At 38.2% G+C, this 14844-nt stretch overlaps 1 pseudogene; it reads right to left on the bottom strand.

Annotated features, from left to right (window-relative positions):
* Positions 1–505: 505 nt before the first annotated feature.
* Positions 506–8517, bottom strand: LOC132609490 (putative disease resistance protein RGA1; annotated as a pseudogene).
* Between the last annotated feature and the right edge of the window lie 6327 nt (positions 8518–14844).

Raw genomic sequence — 14844 nt, 5'->3', positions numbered from 1 at the left:
TCGCTTGCGTTACTTCATTTCTATATCGATTTGAATCTCTTAGCCTTATCTGACCTCTTTTTATGTTTTTTATTGAGCCGAGAGTCTTTCGGAAACAGCCGTCCTACCTTGGTAGGAGTAAGGTCTGCGTACACCCTACCCTCCCCAGACCCCACGTTGTGGGATTTCACTGGATTGTTGTTGTATTTTTCCTTTTGTTTTATTTTGTTATTAATGGTGCGCTTAGTGATAAATCCAATTAAAGGAGCTCTTCATTGATTTTACATATAATGTGGAAAAAGTTGGCGCATGAAAATCTCTCTCACTATATTGTACAACATTAACATAAAAAAACTTTTTAACATATTTCATATCTGCCAGATCCTTAGAAAAATATTTTCTTATATTATAATAACTAACACAAAATACAACGTGCAACGCACGTTTCAAGCAACTAGTTCATTCAGATAAGGATTAGTATTTGAATGGAAAAGAGTTTTCATTCAGGTACTATCAACAATTTCAGTTAACTTTCATATTCACAGAAAAGCTATATTAACAACCAAAAAGGAGAAGTAATCTTTGAATTGCAAGAAGATTAACACATCATCTTTTAGGACTTGACTTTCATATTCACAGAAAGTAAGTAGAGCAACCTAACCAGCAAACAAAGTACTCACTAGTACTCTATCGCACTCCAGAACAAGGAAAGTTGTAGAAACATGGCTCCCTGAACTTCTCACTAAAGAGAAGGCTGACTTAAATCACACATCCACAATGCTGTTCACTTGAGCATCCGACTGGAAGGAGACCATGATGAACTCATTTACGGAGTACATGGTTAATGTCACTAGAAAATGTCGATTGCATTGTGTTTTTCTGTGCAGAAAACTTGATTCGACTACCATGTGTAGATGTGCTTGGAATTCCTCGGTGCTCATACAATACCTAATTCAGTCATGAGATCTCTCAACAATGCCACAGCTTTTCCATTTTAACAAATCACTTCTAACATGTGTCTTGAGTTTTTGATTAATCAATCGATTCTTTACAACACTTCAGCATTTGTCCACTCCAAGATGATTTGCCAAGTTCTACCTTTTAGCATCTGCCCAACTTAATTTGAAGAACTTGATACCGCAGTTTCAGCTTAATATGTGTTCTTGGCACTAGTGGAATGATTTGCATGATCTGCAGTCAGACAAGGCAATTAAGAAGATGAACTGGATGACACTTAATAGAACATTAGGCATTGTGTTAAAAGCTTTCGCCGCATTTTATAAGAGTGACGACAAGTGAATTCTACAAATTCTAGCTAAAGCTATTGATACACTCTTTTTCATGTACTCGTCATCAAAATTGTGTAGCATTGCAAATGATCCACCAGTTCATTCTGTTAGCAGCAGGAATATATTTGTGAACACTGTAAACCAGTTCATTTCTTCACTTGGTATTCAGCAGGATTTTGAACACTTAATATTGTTACTACAGAACTTTACGATTAAGAAACTTCTGTGATGGACATAAATTATCAGTATATCAAACAACACAGAATGAGTTTTAAATCTTAATTTACTTGACTACTATAGGGTATTCATTAGGCAAAGCTGCTCGAGTACCTTTAAGCTACAGCATTGAGATCCAGTCCTTTCAAAAGCATAACCCCCTATTGAAGACTTCAACATAGTTCCTTTAATGAGAGATCTGTGTACTGTGTACATGCTCCTCCACCTGTCCTGCAAATTTATTATGATATCAGAATTACATTGCCATCACCAAAGATATTTGTTTGATAGTTGCATAATCAGAAAATATGAATGTTATTTCTCCAAATTTTCAGATCTTTGAAGCATAAAATAACTTGACCTCAAACAGTCCCACTACTAACTTACTGAAACTTTGCTTTGCTTAGAAGATTGACGTGTTCTCATAGAAGGCTAGAAAGCACAAATAACTTTAATTTGTGCTAGACAAATTACTTTCGTGTGAACCAAACTTTTCGACATATTTTGGAGGCTCTGAGCAACATAGGTTGCAGAACTGAAAGCAAACAAATACTAAAGAAAATTATGCCTTCTAAACACCACATTTTCCAACTTTCTGACTTTTCCTCGGAAAGCATGAAATAAAGATATAAATCAATTGGAAAATGCTGTCAAAAGACTTGAAAATAGTACCTGCAGTAATGAAGCCAAAAAGAGTAGATGATCTTTACTTCCTCTGATGTTTCTTCAAACTCCATATCTTTTGCAACGGTTTTAATTTCAAACTTGTGGAAATAACTTGCTCTGAAAGCATCAGTTTGCTTCATATAGGCTACTGTAAAGTGTTAGCGCCTTGCATTATATAGCATGAAATACAAATAAATAATAAATGGAAAATGCTATCAAGATTTGAAAATAGTACCTGCAGTAAAAAAGTCAAAAAGAATAGACGATCTGTATCCAAACTCCATATCTTCCACCATAGGACAATCATCACCTTCGAGCTCATCTACATAAGGGACAGAGATGTTCCAAAGCCTAACCAATTCAGGCAAGTTATGCAATTTTAATTTCTCAGACTACAAAGGACACCATTCTTCTAATGTATCACTTGATTTTCCTTCCTTCTATTATTTGCTTCAGAGATTCACAATCCTCAACTACCAACCCCTCCAAATTTGGAAGACATTGTAGCATACTCATGAAACAAGATGAATGCGAACTCTAGAACATAATTTAACAGTCAAAGAAGTAAGCATACAAAAGAATTTTTGATGTTTTTTGTTTGACACTTGTGGAAATAACTTTTAAGCTTTGTTCCTAAAGCAGCACATACTCCACATGAGGTTGCATGAAATAGAAATACAAACCAAATGGAAAATGCTATCAGAGACTTGAAAATCCTATCCTGCAGTAATGAAGACAAAAGATAGTAAATGATCAATACTTGTGCTGATGATTCTCCAAAGTCCATGTTTCTGCTTAGGGAAATAGTGCGTGCTGGACTGTTCTACATAAGAGATGCCGCTGTTCCAAAAAGCATAATGAATTCAGGCACGTGATGAAGTTTGACTTTCTTCAGACTATTTTTTCCAGACTACAAAGAGAAGTACCGTTGACATCAAGTATCACCTGTGCACCCTTCCTTCTACTGTTTCTTTTATAGCTTCACAATCCTGAATTACCAGCTCCTCCAAATTTGAAAGACATTGACACATACTGAGACAAGTTAAATTCTAAGTCAGAAGATGATTTAACAAAACTACAAGCAAGTTAGTCAAAGCATTTTCGATGGTCTTTATTTGAAAGTCATAAAAATTACTTTTAAGCCAGTTCTCAGCTATGTTGTTAGGACGCTTCAAAATTAATGTCGGGTACGCGTTGGATCCTCCAAGAGTAGCGCATTTGTGGAGGATCCGACACAGGTGCAGCAACATATTGGAGAGTCCGAGAAACATAGGTTCTAAGAGCAGCTTCAGTTTGTTCCAAATAGGCTATTAACAAAGTGCTAGCACCTAGGAATACATGAAATATAAATAAAATTTAGATGGAAAATGCCATCAAGGATTTGAACATAGCACCTGTATTAATGAAGCCCAAAAGATCACATGTTCTACACTTGATCTGACAATTCTTCAAACTTGACGTCTTTCAGCTTAGGACAATCATCAATGTCAAGCTTCTTTACATAAGGGATGGAGCTGTTCCAAAGCCTAACCAGTTGAGGAAGGTGACGGAGTTTTAATTCTTTCAAAATACAAAGCGCAGAGCCATGGTCCTCAAGATCTTCCTCCCTTTCTTCTATTATTTCTTTCAAAGTTTTGCAATCTTCAACTGCCAACTCTTTCAAATGTGAGAGACAATGAAGCATACTCTGAGGAAAGATGAATTCTAGCTCAGAACATGTTTTCACATTCACAGAAGTAAGTACACCAAAGCTTCCCTTTGGAATTGGATTCGTCCACATATTTTGTGAAACCAGTTGAGGTAAATAGGAAAGCTTTAGTACTTTCAATCTTGGAAGAACCTGAAATTCTATTGTAACCTGAGAAGTTTCTATTATCTGTTTCAGAAGCACACAACTTTCGATAACCAACTCTTCCAAGTTTGAGAGATTTCGAAGTACAGAGTGGGAGAAAATGAATTCCACATTTTGACACGCATTCACGGTCAATGATTTCAGAGAACAAAAACTTCCATCTGGTGCTGGATCCATCCACAAACTTTGCAAGATTAATTGAGGTAAATAGGAAAGTTTAAGTATTTTCAATCCTGGAAGAACCTCAACTTGAACTTTTCCCCCAGTAGTTTTCACCATCTCTTCAAGAAGAACGCAATCATTAACTATCAAATTTTCCAAAGTTGAGACGTTCTGAAGGATGGAGTAGTCAAACAGAAACTTCAACTTGCGACATGTGTCAATCATCAAAGATTTTAGGGCACCGAAACTTCCAGAAGGCAATGGATATTTCTTGCAAAGAGTCTCCAAGCTCCACAAATAATGAATTCCCAAATGTTCCAGTGCAGGCATTACAGGTTCAGATCTTCCCTCATTCTCAACAAGTACTTGAATGTCAGGACACTCCCTCAGTAAAAGGAATTTCAATTCCTTACTGCCAGTCAGCCCAAATTGGGAAACAGTAGAAATTTTGGTGTGATGATCCAAATAGAAGGCCGTCACACGTTTGAGTACATTCATGAGGGAATTTGATATCTCTTTACCATTAACAACTCTCAAGCAACGATCATGTTTCTCGTACTTATGCTCCTCACTTCGTGGAACTCGATCCACAATGCGTTTTACATTCTGACCAACGACAAGCTTGAATCTAGTTAAGAGATTATTTTCCCATGAATGACTCGTATCTAAAAACTTCTCCAGCAGTGCCACTGTAGGGAAGTAGAAGCGGAGATACCTCAGATTCTGCAACCTATTTATATCCTTTACCATTTGGCCTACATCTCTTGACCATCTTCTGTCTTCTGGGTGTACACCGAAGCTTAGCGCCCGTAGGTCTGGGAGCTTAGCTATGATATCCGTAGAAAACAGACCATCAGGCAAATAACTTGCTTCACGTTCATCCTCAGCTCCATAAAATGATAGATGCAAGTGCTTTAGACGCGTCAGTTTTCCAATCTCAGGAGGAAGGTTATGAAGTTCGGTGCCCGAAAAATCAAGCACTTCCAAAGACTTCAGAGCACCAATGTTCTCTGGAATCTCATAAATAGAATGACAGTTACGCAAAATAAGCACTTGAAGTTCCTTAAGATTGAACAGTGAGGATGAAAAAACCTTGAGTTTGGTATTTGAAAGATCTAAAACACGAAGACACGGCATATTGGTGAAAAAGGGGTCCGGAATAGAGCATAGGCGGTTGTTCCTTTGAAGAAACAGAAGCAAAAGGTGAGGGCAATCTGGAGAGGTAGGCAGCACAGACAGGTGATTGTCTGTCAGGAGCATCACAACAGCCTCCCTCCACTCATTCTCTGGTGGTGGCTGTGTTAATCCTGCACATGCACTAAAGATCAAATGCTCTGGAAGAGCTGGAGATCTTTTGCACTGAAGTAACTGATAGCTATCTTGTTCTGAAACTAGGTTATGGTAGCTTGACGACTCGGTTTGATTTTGCATTCTGTTTGAGTAGGAACCAGCTAACATATCCAAGCTCCAGTCCATGTATTTGAATGACATGCCCAAGTCTGAAAGTGGGACAGACATAGAAGATGGAATATCATCAGTCAAAACTTCGCAGATGGTAGGAATGGCCTCGGGGCTGTATTTGGGACATGAAACTGCTTTCAAATGAGGAGGAATTTTATATTTGTTTAGTATCTCATCTGGATGAAAAGGGTTCTCTTCGATGGTAACCTTTGCAAGAGAAGTACAGTTGCTGCAAATGTCTCGCACAAGCTTCGCGCTGTCAACTCCTTTAATGCTTAGTACACGTAGAACTTCAAAATGATTTGGGGTAGTTTCTAGGAGTGGACACTTCCAAATGCTCAACTCCCCAAGCTTAGGAAAAGTTCTTACGTCAAATCCACCTCCACCTTCATTTGTTTTTGGTGTCGACTGCACGTCCTCCCACTCAATAAGTCTAGGCATATCATCCAATACTAGCTTTTCAAGTGCTGGGAACACTTCGATCTGGGCATTCTTGCTGTTCGATCCACTATTGTTAACCTCAAGACCATAAAGTGTAGATCCAATGCATTCCACCGCATGGAATCCTACCAGCTCAAGATGCCTAAGGCGTTCTAATTGTCCAAGGGATGGAACTCCACTGCATGTTCTGCAATTGTGCAATTTCAACTCGACCAGATTCACAGGCAAGCATTCTTTAACCCATCTAGGAAATTTTGTGCCCAAATAGTTCACTATGTTTAAGCTTTTTAATTTGGCAGGGGGCTCAAGACCTTCCAACACCAACTCATGATGGTTCCAACTATTTTTTACTTCACTATGGCTCCAAAAATACTCCAACTTGTACACATTTAACTTTTTTTTCAAGTCCGCGTCTTCAGCTTCTCTTCTACCACGGATAAGTTGGAGATTCTTGATAACCAATTCACCGCCAAGATTCTTCAAGCTACCTAACTCTTTAATTTGACAACCACTTCCTGGTGTCAAATTGAAAAATTCAGTGTTTGTAAGCAAGTCAATCGCCCTATGTGCCGTGGAAATTCTGTCGGTTCAAGAAAACTAGTGAAGTAGAGATGTCGCAAACTTCCTAATTTCTTCATTCCACTGGGAAGCTTTCTTATGCAGGGCAACCTGAGAGTCTGCAGAAAGTAGAGCTTGCAAATGGAGCTTGGTAGTTCAGAAATTTTACTCTTTGACAAATCAAGATATCTTAAATGTATTAGCTTGCCAATTGAATTAGGCAATGCCTTGATACTGTCACCTATCAAAACCAAGGCTCTTAAGAACTTCTTACTGATCAACATGTCAGCAGATATCTCATTTGTTAAGACCAATGTATGCAAAGCATAAACATGAGACTCCAAGATGAATTGCGCCAATTCATGAACAAGATCATGCATCTTGCAAGACCTTAAGTTCCCATACATGTCCATTTTTACATCCTGTAATAAGGAATTCTTCACTAAAATGTCGAAAAATTCATTACCTGTGTCCTCCATTTTGAGATTCTCTTCTTGGCGATGGAGTAATCCTTCAGCCATCCAAAGCTGGATCATTTCTTCCCTGACTAATGTATAGTCAGTTGGGAAAATTGAACAATACAAGAAGCATCTCTTAACAGCTAATGATGGCAAATGGTCATAGCTCAACTTCAAACTTTGGAAAACGATATTTTGTTCCATCCCAGCTTTAAAAAGATTGGTTTCTAAGATGGACAACCATGCCTCTTTTCTCTGGTTGCGAAGAGCACCTCCTATAACTTGTGCTGCAAGTGGAAGGCCTTTACACTTTTTGAAGATCTCCTTCATGATGCCCTCTAGGTCGGCTGGTACTTCTCCACTCCCAAATGCTCGTTCTCTAAGTACCTGCCAGCAATTTTCATCTGATAATGTTTCAAGAGAAATAGTCTGATCTGCCGTAATTGAGGCTACCGTTTGCGAGCGAGTAGTCACAAGAATGAAAAGATTTATTCGCTCTAAAGGCCTCCTGAAACTTTCCCACACTTCAAAATTGTCAATCCACATATCATCGAGTACAAGTAAACATCGTCTACCCATTAGCTCCCCCCTGAGCCGTTTGACAATACCCTCTAGGCTTTGGAGCTGATTGTTTTCAGATGTTACTGCTGCTAACATCAACTCGAAGATCTTCTTGACATTAAAATCTTCAGATACACAGACCCAAATCTTCACCGAAAAAACATAGTCGATGCAACTATTGTTGTAAACTTGTCGTGCCAGATAAGTCTTTCCCAGTCCCCCCATTCCGACAATAGAAAGGACAAAAGGATTCCATGTTGAAAAACTACTCACCGTACCAATTATTTGTTCGAATTTGTCATCTATTCCCACAAAGATTTGATCAGCGGGGAAGGAGGTAGTTTCTCGGCTTCCAACTCCATAGACTTGACTTTCCTGAAACGTTGAAGTTGAAAAAGGAAGTGCAAGCACCTGATCAGCGTCTTTATTAATATCTCTCAACTTCTGTTTTAGAGATCTGATCTTCTTTGTAGCTATTCCCAACACATCTACAACATCACCAACTTTGAAACAAAGAATTTCATACTGGATTTTGTCTAGAACATTATCAGCGTCATAAGAAAACTTTTCAAGGTTCTTCTGCAAGATATTTACATCGTCAAGTTCAATTTTTTTAACCTCAAAAGCAGAAGAGAAAACTTTAATTTTCTCTAAGCTTCTCTTCAGTTTTTCAACTTGGCGCTTCAAACCCCACAAAGAGATAAGTCGTTCAGAGGCAAGTGAGACTGCTTTATCAAGGGGAACCTGCACGATGACTCCAGCCATGCTTGATATTTCTTGCGAATGGGAGAGACTAGCGACAGAGAGAGAGAGAATGGCAAAGGTAGTCAAGTAATGGGTTGACCCTCAAGCTAAATCCAAAAAACTCTGATACTCTTATCAAGTTAAAATCAGATAAATAAATTGAAATGAGGGGAGTATTTACTCCTGTGAGGATAAAATTTATTCGCCAAACGATGTCCAACTTGATTTTTTTTTTTTTTTTTAGAAAAAAAAGCCCATACTCGTGTGAAGATAACTCAATTTGTTTACCAAACCATGTCCTAAGTCAATTTATTTTTTTTGGTCCAAATAATTTAAAAAAAAAATACATACTTTACCCCCTAAAGGTCCAAAAAACGGATCATTTACACACTTAAAACTTTGTGGGTGTCCCTTTAACACCTAATCTTCCTTATAGTGTACAATTATTTTCTCCCTGTTCTACCCAAAATCACTCATTAGTTGGACGGTGGAGTGGCTCGCTCTAGATCACCTTCCAGGTAAGAAAGAAATCTTCAAAAAGAATTTTCACAAAAAAAATCTGTTTCTATCCTTTTTTTCTTCTTCACTTCATCCCGCCGCTTCTCGTCTCCTCTCCCTAAGAAAATGTGAAAATATCTTTCACATAAAGAGATCATAGAAAAGAAGGCTAAATTCTCAATCCCAACACTAAATTTCAAATATTTTGGATTCAAAAGTTTTGAAAAGTATCATAAAAAATAGAGCTATTAATTACCTAGACATCCCCCACCCTTCCCCCCCCCCCCCCTCCCCAAAAAAAAAAACCCCAAACACACACATTAAAAAAAAAAAAAAGAACTAGACATGTTTTGTGTAATACTTAAATTATATATTTTTATTGTCATCCCTTGAACTATAACATTTCCCATCTAAAAATCTCTTGTAGTGTCAAGTAGTATAGATATTGGCGAGGTTTGGTGTGCCACCAACCAGAATTGCCCGTAACTGGGAGAGCAATCCCCATCATCATTAGAGCCCCATCTACATCCACAAGATCATCCTCATTCAAGTTTCACTACGGTTTGGGAGTTTAGCAGTGTTATGTACTTAGCACTGGCTTGAAGAGCAGTCACATATTGTTCGTCAGTCATAGTTTTGCTTGCAAACACAAAATTAACGATGGATTAAATTAACTTGGATAATTAATATTACTAAGGTCCCACGGTGGTGCCAAACCATTTAGCCTAAAATTCGTTTATTAGGAAAACTAGTTGATTTTTTTTTTTTTTGAAAAGGCCCTATGGCAACGAAATTAATCCAATTATTCATGCCCATGTGGTAGTAAATTTCATGTGCCAAATAAATTGGCTAGAAAATGAACTGAAGAGCAAGCAAGAAAATGTGGAGGACAAATTTTAGATTTATTTGTCCTTTTTTATTTTTAAGCTTGGATCTCATGTTTGGTCATCTATAAAAGGATGTTTATTCTTCATTGTTGAAATCATCCCAAAAATAATACAATCCTTTGTAGTGAGTAGAGAGTTGAGAGAGCAATTCTCTTAAGTGTAATTAGGATATCTCCCCTTTCTTTGATAATAATATAAAGGTAGTTGTTCAATGGTGCACGTAGGATCACTTTCATCCGAACCACGTTAAATCTTGTGTTTTTTTTCTTTTATGTTTTCGCTAACGATTGGTATCAGAGCATTAGGACTCTTTGAAGATCCAAGGAGGAAGAACAAGCAAAGATAATAAGTTTCATGAAGTTTGAAATCGATAGATTCAGTGGGCATAACAACTTCAATATCTGGAAGATCCAGATGATGTCGTTTCTACGGAAGGAAGGTTCAATTCATGCTATTGACGGAAAGTATCCCGATGGAATATCAGCTTTCGACAAGGAGAAGATTGAAAGGGATACATTAAGTGTAATCTAACTGTCCCTTGAGCCTAACATAACTGTGAAGTGAGTACAAGTACCGAAAAGACGGCCACACAGTTATGGGACAAGCTGCAAAGGCTTTACCAGGACCGATTGGTGACAATAATGATGTTGTTACAACGATGTCTTCACATTAAGATGGGGTCAGGTACTTCGTTACAAAATCATTTATATGCTTTCAATAAACTTGTCATGGACTTGTAGATTGCTGGAATTAAAAAGGACGAGGAGACGCTTGCTTGTGCTCTGCTATTTTCATTGACTTCAGGATATCGTGATATTAAGAATTCAATGATGTATAGCAAGGAGCCTATCAATCTTGAGCAAATGCGGTGAGAACATAACTATAGTGATGTGCGGAGGCATTTTGAAGGAGACAGAGATGATCAGGCAAGCGGGCTCTTTGTTAGAGGTTGGACTAGACAATTGGAAAGGAGAAAATCAAAGCACAGATCAAAGTCTCAGTAAACAAGAAGAATGCGGATTGTTGGGGCTGCGGAAAGAAGGGACATTTTGAACGAGATTGCCAAACGTCAAAGTCCAAGGAAAATGCGAGTGCATCCACAGTTGAACAAGTACATGAATCTGATAATAATTATGTACTTACAACATCGTGCAATAATGGAAGTTATGAAAACAAATGAGTATTAGACTCTGTTTGTACTCGGCATGTGACATTCCGAAGAGACTGGTTTAGCAGCTATGAGAAAAGTAGAGGAACTGTAGTAATGGGAAATAATGCAACTTGTGCAATAGTTAGCATTGACTCAGTTCGGGTTCACTGCCATGATGGGGCCGTGAGGAGTATTACACAAGTCTGTCATGTTCCTGATGTCAAGAAGAATTTCATCTCCCTGGGTACTCTGGATGAAAAGAGCTGCAAGTAAACGAGCAAATGAGTATGAAGGTGACCAAAGGTTCTTTAGTCATGCTGAAAGGCAAGCTGGTGGATGGCCTCTACACATTGACAGGAAGCATTGTTGTTAGCTCAGCAAATGCACCTACAATATAGTTATCTAATAATGACAAAACAAGATTATGGCACATGATATTGGTCATATGAACACACGTGGACTGGATATGTTGAGCAATCGTAACCTTTTGAAAGGTGGAAAGATCTGCACACTTGAATTTTGTGAGCACTGCATTCTAGGAAAGCAAAAGAAGGCCAGCTTCAGCACTGGCAAGCACAAGATGAGACGGGTGCTAGACTACATCCATTCAGATTTATGGAGTCTTTCTAAACTTCCATCAAAAGGGAAAAGAGGTATCTTCTCACTTTTATTGATGAATTCTCACGAAAGGTTTGAATGCACTTTTTGAAGACAAAAAGTGATGCTTTTGAAGCATTTAAAGAGTGGAAATTTTTTGTTGAGAATCAAATGATGTGAGAAATCAATTATCTTCACACAGACAATGGCTTGGAGTTTTGCAGTGAAATCTCAAAACATAGGACTGTCAGGCATACCCCACAGTAGAATGGAGTTGCTGAGAGGATGAACATAACTTTTCTTGAAAAGGCTAGATGTATGCTCCTGCAAGCCAAAAGGTCCAAAGTATTTTAGGCTGAAACAGTTCACAATGCTTCTCATATTGTCAATTGATCTTCAACATCGATTCACTTTAAGACTCCAAATGAGGTAAGGCAGGTGAAGCCTCTAACTATTTATACTTGTGAGTATTTGGGTGTCCAACTTATTATCATATTAATGAAGGAAAGCTTGAACTAAGGGCTAAGAAGGTCATATTCGTATTGTATGTGGACGAAGTAAAAGGGTACAAACTTTGGTATTTGTCCTTACTCAAATTTGTAGTTAGTAGCGATGTTCTTTGATGAATCTTCTATACTTAGTCCTTGTAAAGTTTCTGTAGAGTTTTTAGGAAATGAGAACAACGAGCAGGTGAAGCTCCTCATGGAGCTACCAAGGAAAAGAATCAAGAGACTCAGGTTGAAGATGAGTCAAAATATGTAGATCTTGAAGTTACTGTCAATAAACCATATATAATTGCGAAAGGAAGGGAAAAAAGGAAGATACGAAGACCTGAACGCCTTATAGAGCAAGCAAATCTGATTGTATATGCATTCGTAGCTACAGAAGAAGAGATAAAGGATCTTGAGCTCTCCTCGTATGTTGAAGCAACTTCTTGCAAAGATGTTGCATAAGGGCGGTTAACCATGACTAAAGAGATGGAGTGTCTTTTCAAGAATCAGACATAGGTCTTTGTGAAAAGAAAAAAAAGGAAGATGACAGATGGATGCAAATGGGTCTACAGAAAGAAAGAGGGAATTCCTGAAATAGATGCTAGATTCAAGGCAATATTTGTTGCAAAGGGTATTAGTCAGACGGAGAGAATTGACTTCATTCTCTCTACTCATGAAGCATTTCTCAATTGGCGTGCTACTAGCATTGGTTGCACAATTTGACTTGGAGCTTCAACAACTTGATGTCAAAACTGCTTTCTTGTATGGTGATCTAGAAGAGACAATATATATGGATCAGGCTGAAGGTTTCTAGCTGAGGGAGAAGAAGATTATTTATGCCAACGGAAGAAATCTCTGTATGGTTTGAAGCAATCTTCTAGACAGTGGTACAACAGGTTTGATGCATTCATGACTACGCATGAATTCTCAAGGAGTGCATTGGATAGCTGTTGTACCATAAGAATATGTCTAGTAACTCAATGATTTATTTACTATTATATGTTGATGATATGCTTATTGCTGCTAACAACATTATAGGGATAAATTCTTTGAAGAAACTGTTGAGTAAGGAATTTGACATGAAGGATTTGGGAGCTGCAAAGAAAATCCTTGGTAGGGATGATATTGTACATCTCTTTCTGAAGAGGTACATTGAAAGGGTTCTCAAGAGATTCAGTATGCATACGTGCAAGCCTGCAAGTACACCGCTAGCTCCTCATTTTAAACTTTTAGAGTTACAAATGCCTCAGTCAGATAATGAGGTGGAGCATATGTCAAAGATTCCTGTGCAGTTGGTAGCATTATGTATTATATGTTGTGTACACGCTCAGATATTGCTCAACCTGTAAGTGTGGTAAGTAGATACATATCCAACCCAGGAAAAAACCAATTGGAAGATGTCAAGTGGATACTGAGATATTTCAAGAGAGCTTCTGATGTTGGTCTGACCTTTCGAAAAAAGTGGTAGAGGTATATCAATTTTCGGTTATGTGGATTCTGACTATGCAGGGGATCTTGACAGCAAGAGGTCCACAACTCAATATATCTGTCACCCCCCGAACCATGGCTTGGATGTAACACAGTACTCAGTGCCTTGCTGTATGTGACCGAGCGAACCACATGTCTTGCTGAGTCAACATGGGACGTATACTGATGCGAAATATAAATTAAACATGCATGGTTTGTGAAAACCATGGAATCAATAGTCATAAGCTTGAAAATATAATATATTATGAATGCGGAAATAAAATATAGGGGTGTAGCCAACAAGGCTAACCCAACTGAATATGAATAACTGACATAACTGACTAGTCCAGTCTATGAAACCTCTGACATGAGTCTGACTGCTAAACTGTTTACCGGGACAAAGCCCCCAGCATACCTTAACTGCATAAGTAACATAAACGTATAGTAAGGATAACACCCTAAATGGAATGGGGCTCACCAATAGCTGATACAAGCATAAATCTAACGAATTGATCTATTGTCTTGTAAATGTGCATCGTGAAATGCAGGCCCCGGGAAAATAAAAGGGGACGTCAGTACATTTGAAGTGTACTGGTATGTAAAGCAACTGAATGAAAGAAATGTAAGTGGGGTGCTCGGGGAATGGGCAACCCAAATCAATAACATGGATACATGAAGAAATCTGAAACTAAAATTGTAAGCCGGACATGAACATAAGTATCATCTGGCATGGGTATACTGTAACATGAGTAAATCATTTTTCGTGTTGTGTGTGTGTATATATATATATATATATATACACACACACACGCACACCACGCGAATTACCGACAACATGGAATTACCACGCGAAGCGCAGAGTCTTGTACCTGGCCTGACTAGCAGAGCAATCCCATACCTTTCCAGGGTATGAACCATGAGCGTGATGTGAAAATGGATCAATTCAACTGTCTGAAGGTGTCGTCCTAATCTGGGCAGATGACCCTTACCTTACACTGGCACACATAGTTTCAGGTTATCTGAGCCTTCTCGGTACATTTAAGCTACTTCCAAAAACATGAACATGAACATGGTTATAGTTGGATTAACAGCCCATGGTTTTCATGATATGACTTGTAACATGGTTCATAAACATGGCTTATATACTTGATTCATAAACATGGCTTGTATACATGGTTCATGAGTATAATATAGTATAAACTTAACTATATAGTATAACTTGCATGAAAACATGGATATCATATAGACTTTCATGAAAATAAGCATTATAGTTCATATCATGGATCTAAGAACCCATGGACCTAAGGGGTCGTTTGGAAGGTAGCCAAAATTATCCCGGGATTATAATCCCGGGACTAATTTATCCC

The sequence above is a fragment of the Lycium barbarum genome, chromosome 9, assembly GCF_019175385.1.
Source record: "Lycium barbarum isolate Lr01 chromosome 9, ASM1917538v2, whole genome shotgun sequence".
Classification (NCBI taxonomy): domain Eukaryota; kingdom Viridiplantae; phylum Streptophyta; class Magnoliopsida; order Solanales; family Solanaceae; genus Lycium; species Lycium barbarum.
Note: the sequence above shows the minus strand (reverse complement) of the source record. Positions and strands in the feature narration are given on the sequence as shown.